The sequence below is a fragment of the Cupressus sempervirens genome, chromosome 7, assembly GCF_028749045.1.
Source record: "Cupressus sempervirens isolate cs-2001-9-10 chromosome 7, ASM2874904v1, whole genome shotgun sequence".
NCBI classification, from domain to species: Eukaryota; Viridiplantae; Streptophyta; class Pinopsida; order Cupressales; family Cupressaceae; genus Cupressus; species Cupressus sempervirens.
This window is the reverse complement of record NC_143124.1, coordinates 704,533,349-704,557,138: the sequence shown is the minus strand read 5'-3', so window position 1 is coordinate 704,557,138 and position 23,790 is coordinate 704,533,349.

Sequence of the window (23,790 nt, the reverse complement as noted above, 5' to 3'; positions counted from 1 at the left end):
TATTTATACTACCTTGTAAGTTAGATTCATGCTTATAGGTAAGATTGTGTGAGAAGCACTCTCATCTTGATGATGGATCAAAGTATGATCTAAAATGTTGATGCGAAAATTCTCACACAATCTTACCCAGAAGCAGGAATCTAATTATCATGGATTGTGGAAAAGCAGGAATCTAATTATCATGGATTGTGGAAATTTGTTATCTTTAATCTACCTTGTAAGCTATAAGTTAGTTGCAAATTATATAACTTGTCTAATTTACCAAGGGCATTTATTACTCATTTCTAAAGTTTAACTATTTAAAATAACTCAAATTTGTTTGAATCACAATTACATTAAAAAAAAATTAAATAATATTAAATAATAGAAGTCAAGCACTATAAAGCGCTTATTTAAATTATTAATTTTAAATTTTAGTTTAGTTTTTTACGAAATATATTAATATTTATAAATTTTAAATTTTTGACCATCTAAAATATCTCTTTACTATATACTTATTATAATATTCCTTTTGATATTAGAATAAATCAAATTAATTTAATTTGCAAATTGCCTTAAATCATACATCATTAGTCCGCAACCTTGTTTTTATTATATTTTTTGTGTATATATTTAAAAATAAAAGAAGTTTTAAATTTAAAATTTAATGTAAGTAAATGATTAATTAAGATAATTAGTTAATGTTAAATTTGATTCAAGTTTTAGAACTTGTATAGGAAAAAGAATGGTAGATATTAAAAACACTTCAAGATTATGCAATGCAGATATGATTATAATATGTGTAATATAATTTTGAATTAAATTGTATGTAATTTTTTGCTTCAAAGTTGAAGATTAAGCTATTGAACTATCATGAAGATGAAATATTACGAAAGTAGATATATATGAATAGCAAGAGAGATAGAAGATTAGATAGATAGAAGGAGAGGGTTCTAAAACCTTTAAAAGAATGGAAGTAAGAATTGACTAGAGGACATAAATAACTAAAAAATGAATAAAAATCAAAGAAAAATAATAAAATGTAAATTATTTGTAAAATTAAAATATAATTAAAAAATTTCTAGAACTCTAAAAATTAAAAGGAAAAGATGATAAAGTACAAAATACAAAAAAACAAACAACAATTGAAAAGATACCAAAGAATAATAGAAAAATAGAAAATGAACAAATGTGATGTTTTAATAGTTCAATATGTTGAAATAATGTACACATTGTATTCACATAGACACAAATTTAATTATTTTTATTTTAAAAAATTACCAACAAAAAGACAAAAATAAATGTATTGATAAGAAGTTCCATCCAATACAATTAGTTTCTTTGTACTATCTTAATCAATAGATTACAATGCATCACATGATTAGACAACCTCTTTCATCTCTCCACTACTTATGGAATACCAACAATAACTATTTGATGAACATACCATGATGTCAAGCATGTCACATTATACTACACATGACTTATCTCATTATTGATTGTTAAAGCATAATATTATTAGAGCATTTGAATAAACCTAAATAATACAAAATGATGATGATGATGATGCTATGTATTTAGGAAGGTCATTTAGAGAGATTCAAAGCCACATCCCCTCAGCCCCAAGAGACAATTGTGTACAACCCCCTTGCCCCTTCAAAAGTGAGGTCTTTGCAGGTTATCTTCTAAGAGGGATCAATCCTCTTCTAGCAATATGGTTTGAGTCATGATGAAAAGGAGGCGCTTTGTGATAAACGTATAGAAGATCTCATTAACACTTTTACTAAGGGTGTTGTTAAGGAGGGTATGGATGACCAAAAGGAAATGTCTAATCAACAAATTTTGCACCTATGAGGTGAAGGCTATGGATAATCTTAGGAATGATTTAATCTAGATGGTTGAATAACATAACGTTAGAGGTATTGAACAATCAAAGACGACTTTATCCTCCCCTAACTTGAACAAAACTTTTTTTCAAAAAGAGGAAGGAAATCCTTGATTGAGCTAAGGTCTCAAGATGTTGAGGCATAAGGGAAAACTAAATTAACTAATCTTTTTGATGTAGGGAAGGGAAGTTCCTTCCCAAGGATAAATGAAGCTCCTAACTTGGAATGTTAAGTGCCTCAACGCCCCTAACAAGCAACACTAACTAAAGTGTTGTCTTAACCATTATAAGCCAGATATTGCCATGATTCGAGAAGTTAAACTAACTCGAGAAGAATTGTCGAATTTCAAAAGAAAACTAGGGTTTAGAGAAATTATTGGTAGTCAAGCTAGGGGCTTTTAGAGGATAAGCTATTATTTGGAATCCCAAAAATGTTAAAATAATACCCTTATGTATGGAAAGGAACTGGATGGGAGTTCATGTACTTGATCTGAATCATTCCTTGGAATTCGTCCTTATCAATTTTTGTGGGCCTGCACCTAACTCTAATAAAAGATATCTTTGGATGGATATTGACTACCATCTTCAAAATTGGCATTTTTTTTGCATTATAGGAGGAGATTTCAATGATATTTCCTCAATGTCAGAAGAAGAGGTGGTCTTTCCAAATTATCTCAGGTATATTTGGAATTTAATAATTAGATCGCTCGTTCTACTTTTCTACAAGCGGTGTCCAATGATAATTCATTTACCTAGAATAATAGAAGGCAAGTCTTTAGTCAATTCCTAAAAAGCTTGACGGGTTCTTTACCTCGAGGGGCATCCCTAATCTGGTGTCCCATCTGGATGCTAAAACTCTCCCCTTCTCAGGATCTGAAAATACCCTATCCTTCTTATGATGAAGCTAGATGAGGGATCTGCTAGGGACCCTTTTGGATTCAAGTATATATGGCTCAAGGAAGAATATTACTTCCTTTATTCGAACATTAGTGGGCTACTATTGATGTATCAGGATCCAAGATGTATCCAGTAGTTCAAAAACTTTAAATGATTAAAAAACATCTGATCTGGATTGGAATAAAAATCAGTTCGGAAACATTTTTATCTTAAGTTGGAGATAATGCAAAAAGGGATGGATGAGAAACTTTATCTCTTGGGAAAAAAATATAAAACTGAAATTTGAAAATATTGTAGCAAAAGAGGAAATCTTTTGGCACCAAAAGTCAAGGGAAACTTGGCTTAAGGAAGGGGACAAAAGTGTCAATCTTTTTCACACTAGCACAAAACTGAAAAGATCAATCAATAAGGCACCTAAACTGAAAACTAGTGAAGGAAGCCTAGAGGATACCCAAGCTGATATTACCTTATAGGTAGCCTCCTTCTTTGAAAATACTCTTAATGAAAAACTGTCACTTTTAAACCATATCAAGTTCATCAAAAAATCCCCAGATTGATTTCTAAAGAACATAATAAAATGTTGTAAGTAAATTCTCTAAGGAAGAGAACAATATTGCTTTATTCCAAATGAATCCTGATAAATCTCCTAGGTTGGATGGCTTTCCAACATGCTTCTTTCAAAAGCCCTAGTTTTTTTTTGGAGATGAGGTTTTTGAAGCCTTGGAGGGACTAAGGAATTCTAGGTGTCTCCTTAAAAAGGTTAATCACACCTTACTACCTCTGATCCCCAAGCATTATTTCATTGATAGCTTCAAGGATTATTGACCAATTTCTCTTTGTAATACTATTTATAAGTTACTAACTAAAACTCTTGCCAACTAATTATGAAAACTTTTAGCACTTTTATAATTGAGGAACAAACATGCTATGTACAAGGGATATCTATATATGATGAAATGATCATTTCACAAGAAGCAATACACTCTCTTCGAGAAAGAAGGTATCAAGGAATGTTAATTAAATTGGATATAAGTAAAGCTTATGATAAGGTTTATTGGAGGTTCCTTTATAAATTCTTACAAGCCTTCGATTTTGCCAAATCTTGGATTGATTTGATATTTGAATGCATCTCTACACCAAAATTTTCAATCGTGATTAATGGTTCACGAGAGGGTTTCTTCTCTCCCTCTAGAGGCTTGAGGCAAGGGGACCCAATGTCTCCCTTTCCTTTCATGTTAATGTCAAAGGCCCTTGGTAGAGCATTTGGGGCTCACTATTCTAATAAACCATTGAAGGGTATTTAATTATCTAAGGATGGTGATCTATCCACTCACCAACAATTTTTAGATGCTATTATATTGTATTGTGAGGCCATCATCAATGAAGCAAAGACTATACATAACATCCTTTCTAGCTATATGTCATCCTTAGGGAAGGAAATTAATCTAGCCAAGTCTGAAATATTATTTTTCAATATAGAGGCAAAAATACAGGAAAAGTTAAGTAAGATCCTAAAAATCAAAACATATATGCTTCCATGTAAATATTTAGGAATCCAAATGGAGGTAGGAAAGAAACAATCTTGGTGTTGAGACAGTCTCCTTGATAGAGTCAAATGAAAGATTCAATCTTGGAAAGGCAAATGGCTTTCTTTAGTTGGTAGAATTACCCCATTGAAAACAATTCTTACTAGTAAACTCCTATCTACCAACTTTCAGTTTTGAATCTTTCGATACAAAAAAAGGGACAACTTTAACCAAATATTTAATGAGTTCTTCTGGCAAGGTACCGAGAATAAATGTGAAATTTATATGATGGCATGGGATAAAATTTGTAGATCTAAAGAACATGGTGGCTTCAGAATTAAAAATCTTAAAGACCAAGATTTGGCTCTTGGTCCAAACTTGTCTAGAGGATGATCAAACAAACCCAATTAAAATGGGTTAGACTTGTGTTTAATAATACCTCAAATCAGAGGACACAGTACATTTTCTCAAAACAAAATATCTCCCAAGACGATTCATAATGTGGAATTTCATGTTAAGCTGCAAATTTATAATCCTAGAGAAGGTCACTTAGAAAATTGGAAAAGGGGATAAGGTGAGGTTTTGGTCTAACTCATGGGAAGGTTACCAAATTATCAATAAATTTGCTAACCTTCAATCAGCTAGATATACTTTGGAAAGTATTCTGGGGCCTTACTTGAATAATTATTTAGTTCTAGATGATTCTATCTCAGAAAGTTGGAGATAAAAGTCCTTTAAGGAATTTAACATTCCTTCAAAGGATATGGATCTTGTAATTAGTATCTTGAAGAATATGAGTTGCACCCTATCAACAAGATGATAGATTGATTTGGGATGCATCTAAGAGTGGGGGCTATAACCTTAAGGATGGTTATAACTATCTTGTAAGTTTGATAAATCACCCTAGGATGGAACTTCCATAGTTTCTATGTTGGAATTCCCTATGCTTACCTAAAGTAAGAGTATTTTCCTAGTCAGCTTTATAAAACAAATTTATAATAGTAGATGGATTTAGACACATAGGTTATGAAGGGCCTACTCGATGCCCTCTATAAGAAGATGTAGAGGGAGATTCAATTCATATATTACTTAATTGTGAGTATGCAAATGCATGCTAGAATTGGTTCTTTCATAAAATGAACCTCATATTGGCTCTCCCTAATTTCATCAGGGATCTTTTTCTTTCATGGTCAAGGATGTACTCGAATAACATTTTCAAAGGTCTTTGGATCACTTCTCACTCCATTATGATATGGGATATTTGGACGGAAAGAAACAAAATAATTTTTAAAGACAAGAGCATGGACATTGATCAAATCACTCTAAAGATAAAGACTATTATTATTGAAATTATACTCAGTAAGCTAAATAAAAATAATGGAACCCCTCAACCTATGACTCAGTGGGATGACATTATGATAGATAGATGGCTAGGTTTGAATCTCCATCATTTTTTGGAATGGGCAGAGTCATCAACAAAAATAAAAGGGTAAAATATTGTTGGAAAGCCCCAGCTGCAGGCTGGGTAAAATTGAATTTTGACGTTGCTTCCTAGGGCAACCCTAGAATAGCAGGGATTGGATGTTGTATCAAAGAACACCAAGGTGGAACCTTAGTAAAATGATCTAAATCAATATGCATAGTATCCAATAATGAAGTTGAGCTAAGAGCCCTTATAGAAGGGTTATGCTTATGTTCAAAAATAAAATCATGCCAAGTGAAAGTAGAAGGGGACTCTTCTATAAGTATTAATGTAATGAGAAAACAATATATGCATATTTGGAAACTAGGCTCTCTATCGACTAGGGCCCTATAGCTATCTAAATATTTTAAAGAAATAACCTTTAATCATAGATATAGGGAAGGGAACAACCTTGTCGATATGTTGGCAAATGAAGTGGTGGATAGAATAAATATGACTATCTTTTCCTCTAGCTATTATCCTCCTTAAATTAAATTATTTTATATTTAATTTAGAGCAAAGGTGATTATTATTGCCCTTGGTTTGGTTTTTTTACTTTCAGTTGTTCTCACACTATGTGATCATTTATTACCCTATCATTATTCTTTTCCCACACTTGGGATCTAAAATATTTTTTTAGCATGTCCTTTTCCATATCTTTGTATTTAATGCATCTACTTTTGGCAATTTCCTTCAACGTCTGTGGTTTCTTATTTATATTTATAGTTGGGTCTATTTTTTCTTCAATGTTGTCATTGACACCCCCATCAAGCTTACTTTCCCAAACAAGCTCATAGCTTCCCATTATGAGGATGATTTTGAGATTGGTGATATTGAAATGAAAAGATCAAGTGGATCATAATTGTGTAAAATTAAAAGGTCAAATTAATTAAGATGTGATGAGGATAATAGGATGAAAATAAGTGATTAATTCAATAATTTTTATTATTTAATTATTGAGGAATGACACAATATGAATGAGGGATAAATATCAATTATGTAATATAGAAGACATGTTAACAAAAGGGAGACCTAGGTGTTGAATATTTTTAGTGTCTACATTCTACAATTTTTCTTATTTTATGATATCATCTTCTTAATAAGTACTTACTAACTTATTTCAAACATTATGAGTAATTTCTAAAGATACAAATTTTGGTAACTTAGTCGTATAAAGAGCACCCAAAGTAGCACACCTTTCTTTCTCATTTTACTCAAAGGAATAAATCACATCAATATTATTTAACCTATTCATTGGTTTCATATTATATTTCTCAATAATATTCTAATTTTCATAACTAAGAGAAATCAAACATCCTTGCATCTTCAACTTCTAGTAATTATTGCCAAATCCATCATACTTAAGAAGTGTCAATTTATCTGTCATTAGGATCTCCTTAAGTGGTTAAGCTCTCCTCCAAGGAACCAAAGCTCTGATGCAAAATTTTTGAATGCATATGACAACTGAGAGGGAAGGGGGATGAATCAATTTTTAAACAAACCTTTGAATCCTTTCCTTGAATCAACTCCACATTAAATATATTAGTTCTTTAACCATAGAAAGATGTAAAAATGTATAAAAAGTAAAAACCACCATACATAATGAAACACTTGATTTATGTGGAAAATGTTGCTAAGGTAAAAAACAATAAAGAAGATTAATTCTCAAATATATAAATACCTATTATTGGGTTACAATGTCAATAAAGGTGATTTTTGCAAAGAAAGTCTCACTAATAGAGGTATCACTTCTCAAAATAAGGATCACTTCTCAAAATAAGGATCACTATCAGAGGGCTCACTACCCAAATGAAGAAGATTAAAAAAGAATAGATCCAACACTTATGTACTTTGGCAACTCAATTGAATGATATGTAGATACCTTGTGCTCACTAATTTTTGTTTCTAATACATGAGAGAATGTAACTATATTGCATACTACACTATTTCATAAATGAAAGAAGATAGATCACATTTTATCCATCCTTATTCCATATGCACACATTGGCACAAGCATAAGCACATCCCATGTACATATACTTCAAAAAATTATCCTTAACTTATACGCTTCTTATACTTACAAAATCTATCTAAGGCAAGCTAAATGCTAATCAACCAAAAAAAATTGAATTAGGTTGATGCTCAACATTCTTGCAATGGAAAGGAATGATGCATGGACAAAAACATGCCTTTTTTGGGACCAAAATAATCATCATACATGTTACATTTTATTGCACATTGATTGAAACAATTAATTAAGTGTAAACACTCAAAGGTTGACCAAACCTAGAGTAAGAACACCATCAAATTTTGAAACCCTTTCTTGGAAACTCCAATTATCAATAAAATTAAATTAAATGAAGCTAAGAACATTAAAAAATCAATTCCAAAAATAAAGCTTGAGAAACTATCATATAGAAAAAATGTGGAGCATGCATGTCTAACATAAGAAACACTGTCAATCACTATCATGCTTGAAGACAGTAGCCAATTTCATTGAACTACAATATAGAGAACAAAAATTTGAATCCATCATCTATAGAAATTTCTCAACAACATGCCACAACCACATTAGTAGATTTACAATATAACTAGGAGAGAGCATCTATCTACTCAATCATTGCTTGGACAAGAATTCTATTATATATTAGAGAAAATGCTAGTTGATACATTACCTTGTGTGGGTTGTTCAATACCCCACATATTGGGGCGCATGCACACCCGAAGTCAACAACATAGTTGGATCTCATTTATATCTTTGGAATGTGCATTGATTTTTAGAGGTACAATACCCCAGATGCATGACTATAAAGTACACACTTGCCTATAGAATGGTCGGGCATCATTACCAACAATAAAATAAAGTGCCTCCACCACAGAAGAGTAGGGGCCTACCCTTGACCCTCTGACCCAAGAAAGTGTGGGCTCAATCCCAAACCTTATACTCTATAGTTCTTACCTAACTAAATAGGATCCCCTACCATCTACAAAAAATATTAGGTCATCCATAGGCAAGAACCAAGATATGAAAAACACAACTCTTAGCATTGTTGCATATAAAAAATAGTCACTAATGACAATAAAAGCATGAGGACATCAATAAAAATCTTACCAACACAACTAAAAAATAACTCATTCTTTCTCAAACCTACAACATGAGTCATATCAAGGGCATATACACCAAGATGGTGTGCAAAAAAGTGGACACCATGAAAAAAAGTTAAAAGTGCACATAACACAGTTGTGTTATGTGTACTTTTGATCAAATTTGAAAATTAGTCTTGGCTCGTTATCGAGCCAAGAAAAAAAACTTTTAACTTCAAAATAACATGACCTCATTATGCTTAACAAAATATAATCGCATTATTAAGAACTAGAAGCATTACTTCTAGTTCTCCATAACCCCGTCGAGTTATGAAGAACTAGAAGCAATGAGAGTGAGATATATAGAGAGAGGGAGGTGATGGAGATGCAAGGGAGGAATGAGAGATAAATGGGGAGAGGGAGGAGTTCACATTTCTCTATGGATAGTTCGACAACACTTGTCACTTCTCTATCAAAAATTTTCATTTTTGAGTGCATGTGCACTGAAGACCTTCTATCACTACTTGAGCTACTAGTAGACAGTGGATATTCATCATCATCATCATTTGACATGGGCTCACATGCATATCTTACTTCTTTCCTTTGTTTCTTTCTACTTTGTAACTCTTCAGGTCATTATCTATAACTTTCATCATGGGGTGATGAAGATCTTCCCACTCTTTTCCATTAACTAGGTGGGATTTTTCTCTTAATCCTGAGTAATTGGTTAATAGTTTCATTCTTAACAGAATACATAACCATATTCTCCATAGCTATTTTTCTTCTTGATCACTACAATATTTTCTTCTCAACTGAACATTTTGTAATCAGTCGGTATACAATCATAGTTTTCTCTTGGCCAATCCTTTAGGCATATGATTGAGCCTATGGATCCACAAAAGAGTTGAAATCTAGATTTGGTATAATAATTGTATTAGATCCCCCATTTTAAGTTTTCATTACCCGATAAATTTTCAAGTCTAAATGACAACATTTGGTTGTTTTTCTTGGCACCAAGAACTTCTGAAACAATAAGCATTTTAATGCAATCATCCTCCATCATCCGCGTAAGATGAAGTTCTGAACTACTTACTACTTGTTCTTTAGCCAATGATTCTAAAGGGAATAACATTCTTACTAGTTTAATCTTCAAAGAACTGGGTGAGCCTTCCTTCATGTTTTCAAATACTTTCCTAAAAATTTGCAATCTATTATCCCATCTATCCACAAAATCTGGTGAAAACCGCCATGCTGACATGATTGACCAACTAATGTCCTAAAATTATGAGGTGATGTAGCTAGCCCAATTGATTGCTTATTACTATGTGGTGCCCTCTCTTTCCCAACTCATGCCCTAGACCTTTTCCTTCCTGATATATGATGTCTTCTTGGTTGATATTACCCAAGGGGCTCTTCAATTGGTAAAAATCCTAAAATGAAACTCTCAACTTCTTAAAAAAATTAGAGGTTCTTCTGTTGGAGCATATCATTGATTGTATCAGTATCAAGTCCTATGATGCACCCAACCTTTAACATCTCACATAAACCTACAAAAAGATTTGGATGTTCTGATAATAAGCCTCTTGAAACTACCTTAGCAAAATTAGTTGCCAAGCACATCTTTTCCTTTTGGTTGCATGGGTCATATTTATGTATCAAAATCCTCTTGATGTCTTTTTCCTAACGTACATGAGAATGTATAGCCACTATAATGTTCTATGTCTTATCATCTTCAATTTTTTTTTAGAGTGTACATAACTGTAAAGGGTTTATCGACTTCATAAGCTATAGATTCCAAAAGACCTCTAACAAATGATGTCTTCTATCTGTCAATAATTTAAATAATGGATAGGCACGATATCCAAGGATAATCATATATAGGCCTTTTCTGAATAGACCTTCTCCTACTAGAAGAATGTGAAAATAGATTATAGTTGAAATAGACACATCCTTTTTCTCTACTACTTGTGATAGTTTTTGAGCTCCAAGAGTCTCATACATTGATAGGATTTGATGATTCCTAAGATTGTTGAGACTAGAAAGACCTAGTTAACATTCACCTTGGTTTCAATTAACACATGATATGCATGTGAGCCTAGATGTCAGATGATGATGATGAATACTCACCATCTACTAGTAGCTCAAGTAGTGACAAAAGGTCTTCAGTGCACATGTACTTAGAAACAATATTTTAAGGGATCCTATGATGAATCCTAAGATTGTTGAGAATGGGAAGACCTAGTTGACATTCACCTTGGCTTCACTTAATACATGATACCAGATACCTATGGCAATATATGCAATATGGATTCCAAGGATCACCCAGCTTCATGAAACAAGAAAGAAAACATCCAACCATACAAGTAGCATACAAAGATGTCTAGTGATCATATTGTATTGAACATGGCTTCTAATGTTGCTACAACAACTAAAGACCATGATGCAAAATTTATTTCATTAAACACTCTTCTTGAATACACATTTAAGCTTTGGGACACACATAGAACATAAACGTGTAGGAATTTTAGCTTAGATGCATATAAGTTCATTTCAAATCTTTTTCTTGACAAGATGACACCTTCAACTACTATACTGTCATGGAAAAATTATGATGAAAATGACACCTCAAAATAATAGTGTTTCATGGAAAATGTGTGATGAAGATAGTACGTATGGTAAGTGCACCAAGTTGTGCTGCCAAAAAGATGACACCCATTTTATTTTTTCTAACTTTGAATAGCACGTATGCACTATAGTGCACACGCGCTATGGCTTGGGTATCCCAAACCATAGCACATACATGCTATAGTGCATATGTGTTATAGCATGTACGCACTTTTTAAAACCCCAAAATATTATAAATGGGTTGCAAACCTACAGCCAATTCATTTTTTCATCATTTTGCAACTTCGTCTCCTCACAGTGCATACAAAAATTCAACAAATTGAATATTTTCGCCACCCACCTCGTCAATATGCCTCCTCATCATCGCAATTTGAGATCATGATCACACCGTATGTTGTCTAGCCTTCTTTTTGCATTGTTTTATATGTTTTTGTATTGCTTTAAATTTGTTTATTTATTTAGATTGCAATTGGTTTCTTATCAGGAAATGTGAACAATGAACCAACAAATCCCCAACAAGATCAAAACCAAAACCCTCAACAAGATCCAATCCAAAACCGTCAACAATATGAGAATCAAAACCCTCCACAACAAGAACAAGAAATTATGTAACCTGCACGGATTGGAAGACCTTCTTCTGGCATACAAGACAACATAATAAATGAAATAGAAAGAGGCAAAAATGAATTAGAAGCACTGATTGGTAGGTTGAAAGCTTGTGGACAAACCAATCCAATGAGAGCTCAATTGGCATCCTCCCTTGAGTCCATTATGACCCATGTAGCTTCTATTAGTGGTCAGTTGGATATTTGGCAGGTTAAGAGGGATGAACAAAAAAGGATATTATGCAAACAAATTATCATATCAAGATGTTAAAAAAAAGATATACCAAAAGGTAGCATTTGTGCATTGTTTAGAAAGCCTGGTGAACAAAATACTGTTAGAGAGACAACTAAATGGTTCCCCATCCATTGGTGCATACATGATGGTATTAGAAATAATTTTTGGGATAGATGGTCGATGGTTTTTGATGCCCCTCCCTGCAATAATCACGAGGTCCCAATGTATTTCTTAAGGAAATTGTATTGTGAGTTTGTCCTTGGGGAGAGCCCCAATTATTTTACTATATTAGAATCTTAGGGTAGAGGTGGGGGGTCATCATTTGAGAGGCCAGGGGCATGTCATGACCCTAATGTAGTTAGGGCACTTGTGGTCAAGCCAAAGGGTGAGCATGTGACTATTCCTTCAGTTGTGATGGAACATGTAGAGGCTAGCACTCTAGGGACTATTAATGCTTTGACACAAACCCTCATACATTGCATGAGTCCATTAGTTGAGGAGGAGCCTTCTATGCATCACGATCACATGTGCACATCATGTAGATCCTTATGCACATTTGGCAGTCATGTTGGAGATAGTGTGGATGATAGGCTAGTCACTTATCAGTTCCTAAATGAGACATTTGACATTGACACACAGGTAAATTAATATTATAATAAACCAATTTGATCACATTTCATATGTATAGTGAATGACTAATTAATTAGCATGTATTGACATTATTCAAAATTCAAGGTCAGAGTGTCGGCGGCCATAGTAGCAATCCCTCGGCCCCATTTTTCATCCCGTCGACGAGTCTAGAGGTATGTATCAATTTAATCATTTAAATTAATACATATATTTATTAAGTAATCATATGAAGGATTGACAAAAAAAATTATGCATGTGCATCAATTCTCTATAGGACCATCGACATTCACTAGGGACTCCGAGCCTAGACATGATATGAGCTTCATAGAGGTTCATTTGTTTCATGTTAATTTAATTCATTTGATTATATTTGTTTCATGTTTCATGTTTCATGTTTCATGTTAGATGTAACATGTATTGTATGAAATGCAACTCTTGACATCTAAGAATCCTCCTTATCTTTGACAGTCCATCGATCGTGGAGTGGCTACAGCTATGGTTAGTTCACAGCCATTGACTGAGGTATGAAATAATTTTCTTGGTTTTAGTTTTTTATAATAGTTAGTACCAAAATTTCTAATGTAATTTATAAGTGATTATATTTATTGAATTGTTCTAGGGTCTTGTTACACCCGATCGTCCACAAACCTTTGAGGTGGACTTGCAGAGTGACTATTTGATGGCAGTAAGAAAATAATTAATTTTGTGTTTACATATTTTTGATTTCAATGTATAATAATTCAGCTCGAGTTAGACAAGAGCCCCAACAAGAGGACGAGCAAGCATGTGAGGAAGACCCCCATCATCCCCATCATCTCCCTCCACACAATGACTGAAGACCTCTAGAGATTTGTTTCCTTCCCCTCATGGGAAGGAGAAGATATAGTTGATAGACACACATGTATAGGCATCATCAGACATATATGTTGGATTTTATGTCAGTGGATATATTTGATATACATTTGATGTATATATGACATTTTATATTTTATGTATGACATTTATTTGATGCATGACATTATTAGACTTATGACATTATTGGTTAATATATGATATGTTTTTTCATGTACAAAATTATTGGTTATCATAATATATTATGTGTTTGTTAATGTATGATATTATTGGTTATCATTTTATATTATATGTTTGTTCATGTATGACATTATTGGTTATCATAATATATTATATGTTCCTTCATGTATGACATTATTGGTTAAAATAATATATTATATGTTCGTTCATGTATGACATTATTGGTTATCATAATATATTATATGTTCGTTCATGTATGATATTATTGGTTATCATAATATATTATGAGGTTGCATGTGTACCTATACCCACAACCCTGGTACTCGTACCCATGTACCCAAGTATCGAGTACACATATTCCAAGTACTAGGTACTTGATGGAGAGCATCATAGCTAAGGACCTTGATTGAGATTTTGAATTTTTTTTTTAGTTTTTTGTTTGTGTATCAGCTCGTTGTTTATCAAGCTTGATTCAATACCTAATCAGTTTGAAACTTTGATAGAATATTGATTAACAATAAACTTTATCACTGTTCAAGCATAAGTTTATCATTTCCAATATGTCATCATCACATGAATTATGACTTTGTTCATGTTTAAAGTTTTCCTTCTCTGTTATTTGTTTATCAAGCTTAATTCAATACCTAATCAGTTTGAAACTTTGATACAATATTGATCAACAATAAACTTTATCAATGTTAAAGCCAAAAATTTATCATTTGCACTATGTCATTATCATGTGATTTATGATCTTCTTGTTCATGTTTAAAGCCTACTTTCTATGTTATGCATCTAAACATTTATCATAAATTATTATTACAAACATATAACAAATCTAAAACTGAAAACAATACATTACATTTACAAACTTTATCACTATTCTTGATTTGAAAAATCATTGTCATGACTCATAAATTTAGGTTTTCTATAAATATAAAAGTATAATTAAAAATAAAGTTTGACATACCCAAGTACCCATGTCCCCTATTATAAAAAATAGTTGTACCCATACCCATATCCATACCTGTACCCTAAATACCCCAAGTACCCCCATCCCCTTGCAACCTTGTATATTATATGTGGATCTTGGTGTTTTCTCTACACCTATGTGGTCTATAGGATCTCTTGCTACTTAGAACATCCCCTGACCTTGCCCAACCTCCTCACTAGGTTAACTGATCCAAACTTGCATCATCACTCCCTTACTCTTTTAGGAACAATATCCCTCCAAAGGTTTTATAGGTCTACTAGGGTACCATAGCACACCCCAGTCCAACCAAGGTTTTCATGATGTCCTAAGGTGTTATTGGAACACTTTTACTATTCTTGAATGGATAACAAGAATGGGTTTGTACCCGATTTCAAGATTTCTTCACAAAAGGGCTACAAGGAGAGCCCCTAATTAGGCCTCCACCCAGATTTCTAGGGCCAATAGCTCCTTTTTCTTAGAGTTTCAAAACCTTTGGCCTTAAAAAAAATTGATACATAGGGCCCATGCTCAAGATTTTTTAGGATCTCAGGGTGTGTACAGGTCGTACAACAAAAATAGCAAAATTGAGGGTTTGGTAAGGTTTTCTTGGCTGCTTGTTGTCCCCACTTTTAAGACACCTTCCACAGTTCATCAAGACTCCTCCTCCACAAGTTAGAACATCCTCATATCCCTCTTTAATCCATTAGATGTGCAATTCTTTATTCTTCAAGCTTTGCTCTCAAGAGCTCTTTCTTTGTTGATAGTCCCTAGCCAAGCATTACCTAGCTCACCTAGGGCTTCGTCAAAGAGTTCTTTACACTCACTTTCAGGGCCCTTTCTTGCATAATATAAATCCAAAATACCATGTAATTTCCATAGTGGAGACAAAATTTATAGCCCTTTCATGATATACAACTCCAAAACTGGCAGCAGACAGGTATCTTTGAAAAAATTTACAAAACCTTTCAAAACTTGGTCACAAACTATAACTAATGCATGGAAAATGGAAAAAAAAAAAAAAAAAAAAAGGACAACTACAACATGCAACAAAATGATAATATCCACGTGATTTTCCTCCAAACAAGATTAAAAACTAGTAAAATATGTGCTAAAATAGTCATAGTCTGTTGCATACATTCCAACAGTACGGATTCGTACAAGAAATGAGTTGTCAATCCTTGATTAGGGTTCCTCCAAGCATAAATAGGTTGCTCCTCAGGTCAGGGATAGGTTTTAGGGCTTTTTCAAAGCTTCTTTACAAAGTACATGAAAATATTATACCTATGTTGGAACCCAATATTGGTTTTCATGACGAGAAAGAAGATATTCTTAGTCAGTTAAATATTCTTGCTTGGTAGTCTAGGAGAACTCAAGAAGATTAGCATAGAGCTAGTAGATTTCTCAGGGAGGAAGAAGATATAGATGATGTTCTTAGAAAACTACAACAACAAAGACAAAGATAAAATTGAATAACCTCTAGAAACCAAGAACCCCAAATATATTAGTCTGTGAACCGTTGTTGGGAAAATTGGAGTTTGTATTCTCTAGACAATACAGTAGATCTCAAAAAATGAAAGGTATCCATAATTCTATATTTCAATAATTACAAGACCTTAACTTCTCACTAAACCTTACAGGGTCTAGGACAAAAGCAACAAGTAGACCTTCATCTCCTTTGAAGGAAACCCTATCAACTCCCACCCTACTATTTGGAAAACTTAAACTTTATATGGGACAAATCTTCCCCCTTAAGTCACTATCTCAAATCTAATTGTTGCAATGGCTCAACCATGGGGAGCTTTCAATTCTTAAGTGCTAATCTAAACAACCTACCCAAAGGAGCTAAGGAAATCTTGCCCAAGTTCAATGGTAATTCCTATCAAGAGATGGTTGAAAATGTGGGAAATCCTTAAATGTTTGTCAACTCTGTAAATTTTCATCTTGAATATAAATTTGATGTAAAAAATAGGGCAATATCCTAGTAACTTCTAAATATCCTTCATGCACTATTCCAACAAGAAGCCAATAGATCCTTAAGACTCAAGGCAATACATTGTGCCCAAAGTAGCTGAACAAAGGTAAACATCATTTTCGTCAAACCTTTGGTTCAAAATCTCAAAGTTCAATGACTACAAAATCTCATTTGCTAAAAAAATCCATACTTTTGTAAGTCATCCAAAAGTTAAAAAATCCCCCCTATGAGTACCTTAGATCGAACCCTAACAAATTGGATAAGTTGATTGAATATGTCATAGGTCATCAATTTGTGCCTAAAGTTGTTGATAAATAATTAACTAATGTTTTATCTTTAGAAATTGATCAAAATTATGCAATTCATTCCTCCATTATTTAATTTGAGGCTAAAGTTGGTTCATATAACAAATATGTCTCATTAAATATGAAGCTCAAACCATTCTATATTCCTATGTTCATACACAACCATAAGATCAATAATTGTATAATTGACTCTAGGGCTTCTGACAACACAACGCCTTATATGTTCTCAAATCCTTAGATCCACCCTCCTCCCCCCTAACTAAAATCTTTGGTAAATGGTATTTTATGGATTATAAGAAGGCCCCCCTAGTAAAATAAATAAAAAATGCTCAATTTGCATTAGCCACTCATCCAGGCAAGACACTAAAGATAACTATTTTGGTTCCTAATATCCTAGTTAGCAATGACATGTAAAGAAAGAGTTTTTGTAGGGACTTAGGAGGAAAAGTTAAATTTGATTGGTCCCAAGATACCATACTAGTCAGTAAGGAAATTGTGACACTCTAGCCAAATGGAAAGTCTATGTACATTCCTTTCATCAAAATATCCCCAAGCCCAAATTCTATGCACTAGGTGTTAAATTTCTAACTACATTATTTTAGGAGGGGAAGACGTTGTTGAATCTAAACTTAATAATAAGGATTCCCTATGGGATATTGAGTTCAATGGTATCTATTCAGCCAATAGTATAGGAGTTGGTGTAGTGTTGATATCACCACAAGGTGATAAATTCCCTTATTCTTTTAAACTAGAATAAAACAACACAAATACAACAATGGAGTATGAAGCCTTGTTGGTAGAAATTGTCGAGCCTTGTTGTTAGGGGAATATTAAATGTGAAAAACCCAAGGTTGAAGAAGTATCAAAATAAGGCATGGGATGAAGTAGAAAGATTTGAGGATTACCTTATTACCATAAAAAAATAACATGTTCAAAATGATGTGTATGATCACCCCTTTACCTTCTATCATGAGTCTCCATCATTAGATGAGATGACATATCCAATTGCTATAGTCAAATATTGTTGCCCTATGGCATTTAGTGACCCTTAGGGATGTTTCAGTTTTGCATGCCTGAGAATGTTTGAGCGTTCAATAGGATGGGACAAGCTTGGCGCTAGTGTTTACCTATCCACCTAGAGCTAACAGAATAGACAGTTAGATCCCACGATGAAAGGTGAGAGAGATTTGGCAGTTGGCAACTTTGTATTCGTCAACTCTACAAGTTTAAGCATCACTCGAGATGGTGTTGCAAAATCAAAACGGAGTAAGATCTCCAATAAGTGAGAGAGGTTATTGTAGGAATTTGCAATACGGTCCTATAGGACCTAGAATCACATCCATATCTCGCACAAGCTATGAGATATTCCCCATCAAAGATCGTTGACCTATGGAATTTAGTGACCCTTAGGGACGTTTCAGTTTGGCATGCTCGAGAATGTTTGAGCACTCAACAAGACGGAATGAGCTTGGGGAGAGGGTTTACCTAGTCACTCAGAGCTAGCAGAATAGATAGTTTGATCCCATGATGAATGGTGATGGAGACTTGGCAGTTGGCAACTTTGTATTGGCCAACACTACGAGTTTCAGCATCACCCGAGATGGCATCACAAAATCAAAATGGAGTAAGATCTCCAAAAAGTGAGAGAGATTATTGTAGGTCTCTACAACACGGTCAAATAGGACCTAGAATTTCATCCATACCTTGTACGAGCTCTGAGATATGCCCCATCAAAGATCGTTGCCTTATGACATTTAGTGACCCTTAAGGACGTTTCGTTTTGGCATGCTTGAGAATATTCAAGTGCTCAACAGGACAAGAAAAACTTGGGGCTAGGGTTTACCCAGCCACTCGGAGCTAACATAATAGACAATTCGATCCCATGATGAACAGTGAGGGAGATTTGGCAGTTGGCAACTTTGTACTAGCCAACACTACGAGTTTCAGGATCACTCAAGATGGTGTCGCAAAATCAAAATGGAGTAATATCTCCAAAAAAAAGAGGTTATTGTAGGTCTTCACAACATGGTCCTATAGGACCTAGAATCGCATCCATACCTCACACGAGCTCCGAGATATGCCCCATCAAAGATCACTACCCTATGGCATTTAGTGACCCTTAAGGAGGTTTCGATTCGGCATGTTTGAGAATGTTTGAGCACTCAACAGGATGGGATAAGCTTGGGGTTAAGGTTTACTTGGCCACTCAAAGCTAACGAAACAAACAATTCGATCCCACGATAAAAAATGAGGGAGATTTGGCAATTGGCAACTTTGTATAGGCCAACACTACAAGTTTTAGCATCATCGGAGATGGCATCACAAAATCAAAATGGAGTAAGATCTCCAAAAAGCAAGAAAGGTTATTGTAGTTCTCCATAACATGTTCCTATAGGACCTAGAATTGCATCCATATCTCGCACGAGCTCTGAGATATGCCTTGTCAAAGATCGTTTCCCTATGGCATTTAGTGACCCTTAGGGACATTTTGGTTCAGCGTGCCTGAGAATGTTTGAGAACTCAACAGGACAAGACAAGCTTGGGGCTAGGGTTTACCCAACCACCCAGAGCTAACAAAATAGATGGTTCGATCCCACGACAAACGGTGAGGGAGATTTGGCAGTTGGCAACTTTGTACTGGCCAACACTATGAGTTTCAGCATCACCCAAGATGGCGTTGCAAAATCAAAATGGAGTAAGATCTCTAAAAAGTGAGAGCAGTTATTGTAGGTCTCCACAACATAGTCCTATAGGACCTAGAATTTCATCTATACCTCGCACGAGCTCTAAGATATGCCCTGTAAAAGATCACTACCCTATGGCATTTAGTGACCCTTAGGGACATTTCAGTCCGGCATGCTTGAGAATGTTCAAGCGCTCCACAGGATGGGACGAGCTTGGGGCTAGGGTTTACCCAACCACTCAGAGCTAACGTAACAAATAGTTTGATCACATGACAAATAGTGAGGGAGATTTGGCAATTGGCAACTTTGTACTGGCCAACACTACGAATTTCAGCATCACCCGAGATGGCATCTCAAAATCAAAACAAAGTAAGATCTCTAAAAAGTGAGAGAGTTTATTGTAGGTCTCTGCAACATAGTCCTATAGGACATGGAATCACACCCATATCTCACACAAGCTCTGAGATATGCCCTGCCAAAGATCATTTCCCTATGGCATTTAGTGACCCTTAGGGATGTTTTGGTTTGGCATGCCCGAGAACATTCGAGCACTCAAAAAGATGGGATGAGCTTGGGGCTAAGGTTTACCCAGCCACTCAGAGCTAACAGAATAGACAGTTCAATCACATGATGAATGGTGAAGGAGATTTGGCAGTTGGCAACTTTGTACTGGCCAACACTGAGTTTCAGCATCACCCGAGATGGCATCGCAAAATCAAAATAGAGTAAGATCTCCAAAAAGTGAGAGAGGTTATTGTAGGCCTTTGCAACATGGATGTATAGGACCTAGAATCACATCCATACCTCATACGAGATCTAAGATATGCCCTGTCAAAGATCGCTAACCTATGGCATTTAGTGACCCTTAGGGACATTTCGATTCAGTGTGCTCAAGAATGTTTGAGTGCTCAATGGGATGAGATGAGCTTGGGTCTAGGTTTTACCCAGCCACCTAGAGCTAATGGAATAGAAATTTCAATCCCATGACCCTTTTCCCACTAAGTTGCAAATTTGAGCAACTTTTACAACTTTCAATAATGCAACTTTGCACAAAAAGTGCAATTTTTACATTTTTCACTTGATTCCACTTCTATGACTTGGAAAAGGTTTGGCAATACTAAAATAACTTATTTCCTAATGCTCAGCCCTTCACCAATTCCCAAACTCCTACCATTCACAAATCAACACGCTACAAGAGGTCAAATCCTTCATGGTACTTGACCTAGGGCTTGATTGAAATAATCATAAAACACATCCTCTAGTCTTGAAACCATAGAATCTTAAAAAGGACCCTACTAACTACCATTTTCCTAGTGGTCATGAAATTTCAACCAAGGAAATTGCAGTTAGAGGCCCATTTTTGCTGTGTGCACCAAAATGTTGTCCTAAGAACCTAGTTTCACTAAAAATGCAATAACTTGAGTTAGAAAACATGTAGAATGATGAGACCAGAAGAAAAAGAAAGCTTATTCAAAGATCTATCTCAAAAGTTTGTACATTTTGTCTAAAAGTGCGTACATTTTTTGCAACATGCAAACAATAGTAAAAATGACTCAAAAACTAAATTTCTTTCTTTGCAACTTCTTCCAATCTGTATATTAATGCCCTCCAGACCTTAAAAATGAGATATATATATATATATATATATCCTATTTATATTTTAATGTTTAGAACCAATATATTAATAGTTATAACCCTTTTTCCACTAAGTTGCAAATTTGAGCAACTTTTACAACTTTCAACAATGCAACTTTGCACAAAAAGTGCATTTTTTTAATTTTTCACTTGATTCCACTTCCACGACTTGGAAAAGGTTCCAACATACCTAAAAACAACTAAAAACAACTTAGTTCTATGATTTCTTGACCAAAAACATTAAAAATAATGAATGTTCCTAATTAGCAACTTTTGCTGGGGCGGGGGCCCTAGCTCAGTTGGCTAAATCTTCCCTATTGCAGGGGGTTGGTCACGGGTTCTACTCTCCCCTGTCCTCGTGGTACCGGTGGGCGTGTCATGCCAGTGCTACCGGTCACGTTAAAAATTTTACCCGGCACATTAAAAGAGAAAAAAAAAAATTAGCAACTTTTGCTTATAAATTGCATAAAGTGCCTTAAGCATACAAAATAGTGTCTTTCTTTGACAACCATGGACTTCTCATCCAAGGGTTGTTTTGATTAAGTAAAAGTAGGTTTTAAAGGACCTGAAACCTATACAATAGTAGAGTTTTGGAAACATGCAAGAGAAAAGAATTACAAAGAAAAGAAACCAAGACCAAGCATGAAATAGACCTCAGAAAACAAAGAGAGGTCACAGAGGATAGTGCTGGAAAAAATAGCTAATGTCCAGAAAAGGAATAGCAACTGACTAGCTAAGGAGTATTGATCAAATTCATAGCCTGGTCCACCAGAGAATGCATGGTTTCAGTAGCAGCTTTGACCTTCTCTTTCCTATTGGTTTCCTCAATCTTCTTCGAATGAGCCTGGGTATGGATACTTGGTCCATGAGAATCAACCCCCAAGGAAGAATCTTGGTCTTTACCTACCTCATTCTTCTTCAGGAAGGTAGAAACATTTTTCACCATCTACTTAAGCTATTTGTCCATGTTGCCTAGTCTAGATTCAAGTTTTGACACCTTCCCCTGGACACTACTAATATCCTTGTCCATAAACCTCTGTTTAGCTTCCAACACAGGAATCTTATGCATCAAATTTTTAACTTCTTCAACATTTCCTATGACCTCTGAGAGCTTATCAATATGTTGTCCTAGGGTTATTTCCCCTTTGGTCATTTTGAAAAATTATTCCATTTCCTTGTTTAGCAGAAACATTTTATGCTTTAAGATGCCAATGTCCTTTCGAATAGAGCTCGGGTTGCCAAACATACCTTTAGAAAACCCTAACCCACTATCACCCCCTTCAAATTTAGATCCCTACTCATCAATATCAGCATCAGAATCATCTTTAACTTTCTTAGCATTTTTATTGACCTGAAACTACACAGGCTTCCTTTTCCTCTCCAGGCATTGAGCTAAAGGCTCATCATCAGAATGCATAGACACTCTCTCATCTAGACAACCCTTACCTTTACCTTTACTACCTCCCCTATTTTTGATGTGCTTGCAAACAATTTCTTCAACAAAATCGCTTTCCCTCTCCCAATCAGAATCCTCCTTCTCAATATTCTTCTTCTTTTTCTTATTGCTACCACCAGAACCAATTTTAGGGCTAGCCAGACCTCCTTTAGCCTCATCTTGTGTATCAAAGTCATAGCCTTTTTCTTGAATACTCCCTTCAGTATCTTGATCTTCCACTTTAAAATTCCTTGGTTTTTGGATTTTTTTAGATTTGAGCACATTCATGATCAAAACCATAAGCCCTTCATGGCATACATGTTCCCTGGTTGGGTCACGCTGAATGGCTTGAGTATAAATGGCAAGAGATTGCAACAGGTAGGAAGGAAAATTCACCCTAATATTATGTCAAAAATGATTTGCAAGCACAAAGTGATAACCATACAATTTGGTATATCTACCATCCAAAGTTAAATATTCCATAATGACAAAGAAAATAAACCACCGGATGAGACACAGAAGCTGGGTTAAAGTAAGAAGTACCTATCTTAACTAGACGGTTTCTTTCCTGTTTAGTCTCAACAAAATCATCAATTGCCTTGTCTGATATCTTCCTTTCCCTATAGAAATTCATCCCGTCCAAATCCAACCCAGTAGCCTCCACAATGGTCTCAACCATAACCTCCACCCTGTAATTCCTGACCAAAATCGAGTCATCCTTCCAAGATTTTACAAACTAGTGCATGATAGCAAGATTATTTGCTTTAAGTCTCTCCATGTAGCTGGTAAAATTGCCACACCTGAGAATATTCCAAACCTCTGGTTTATT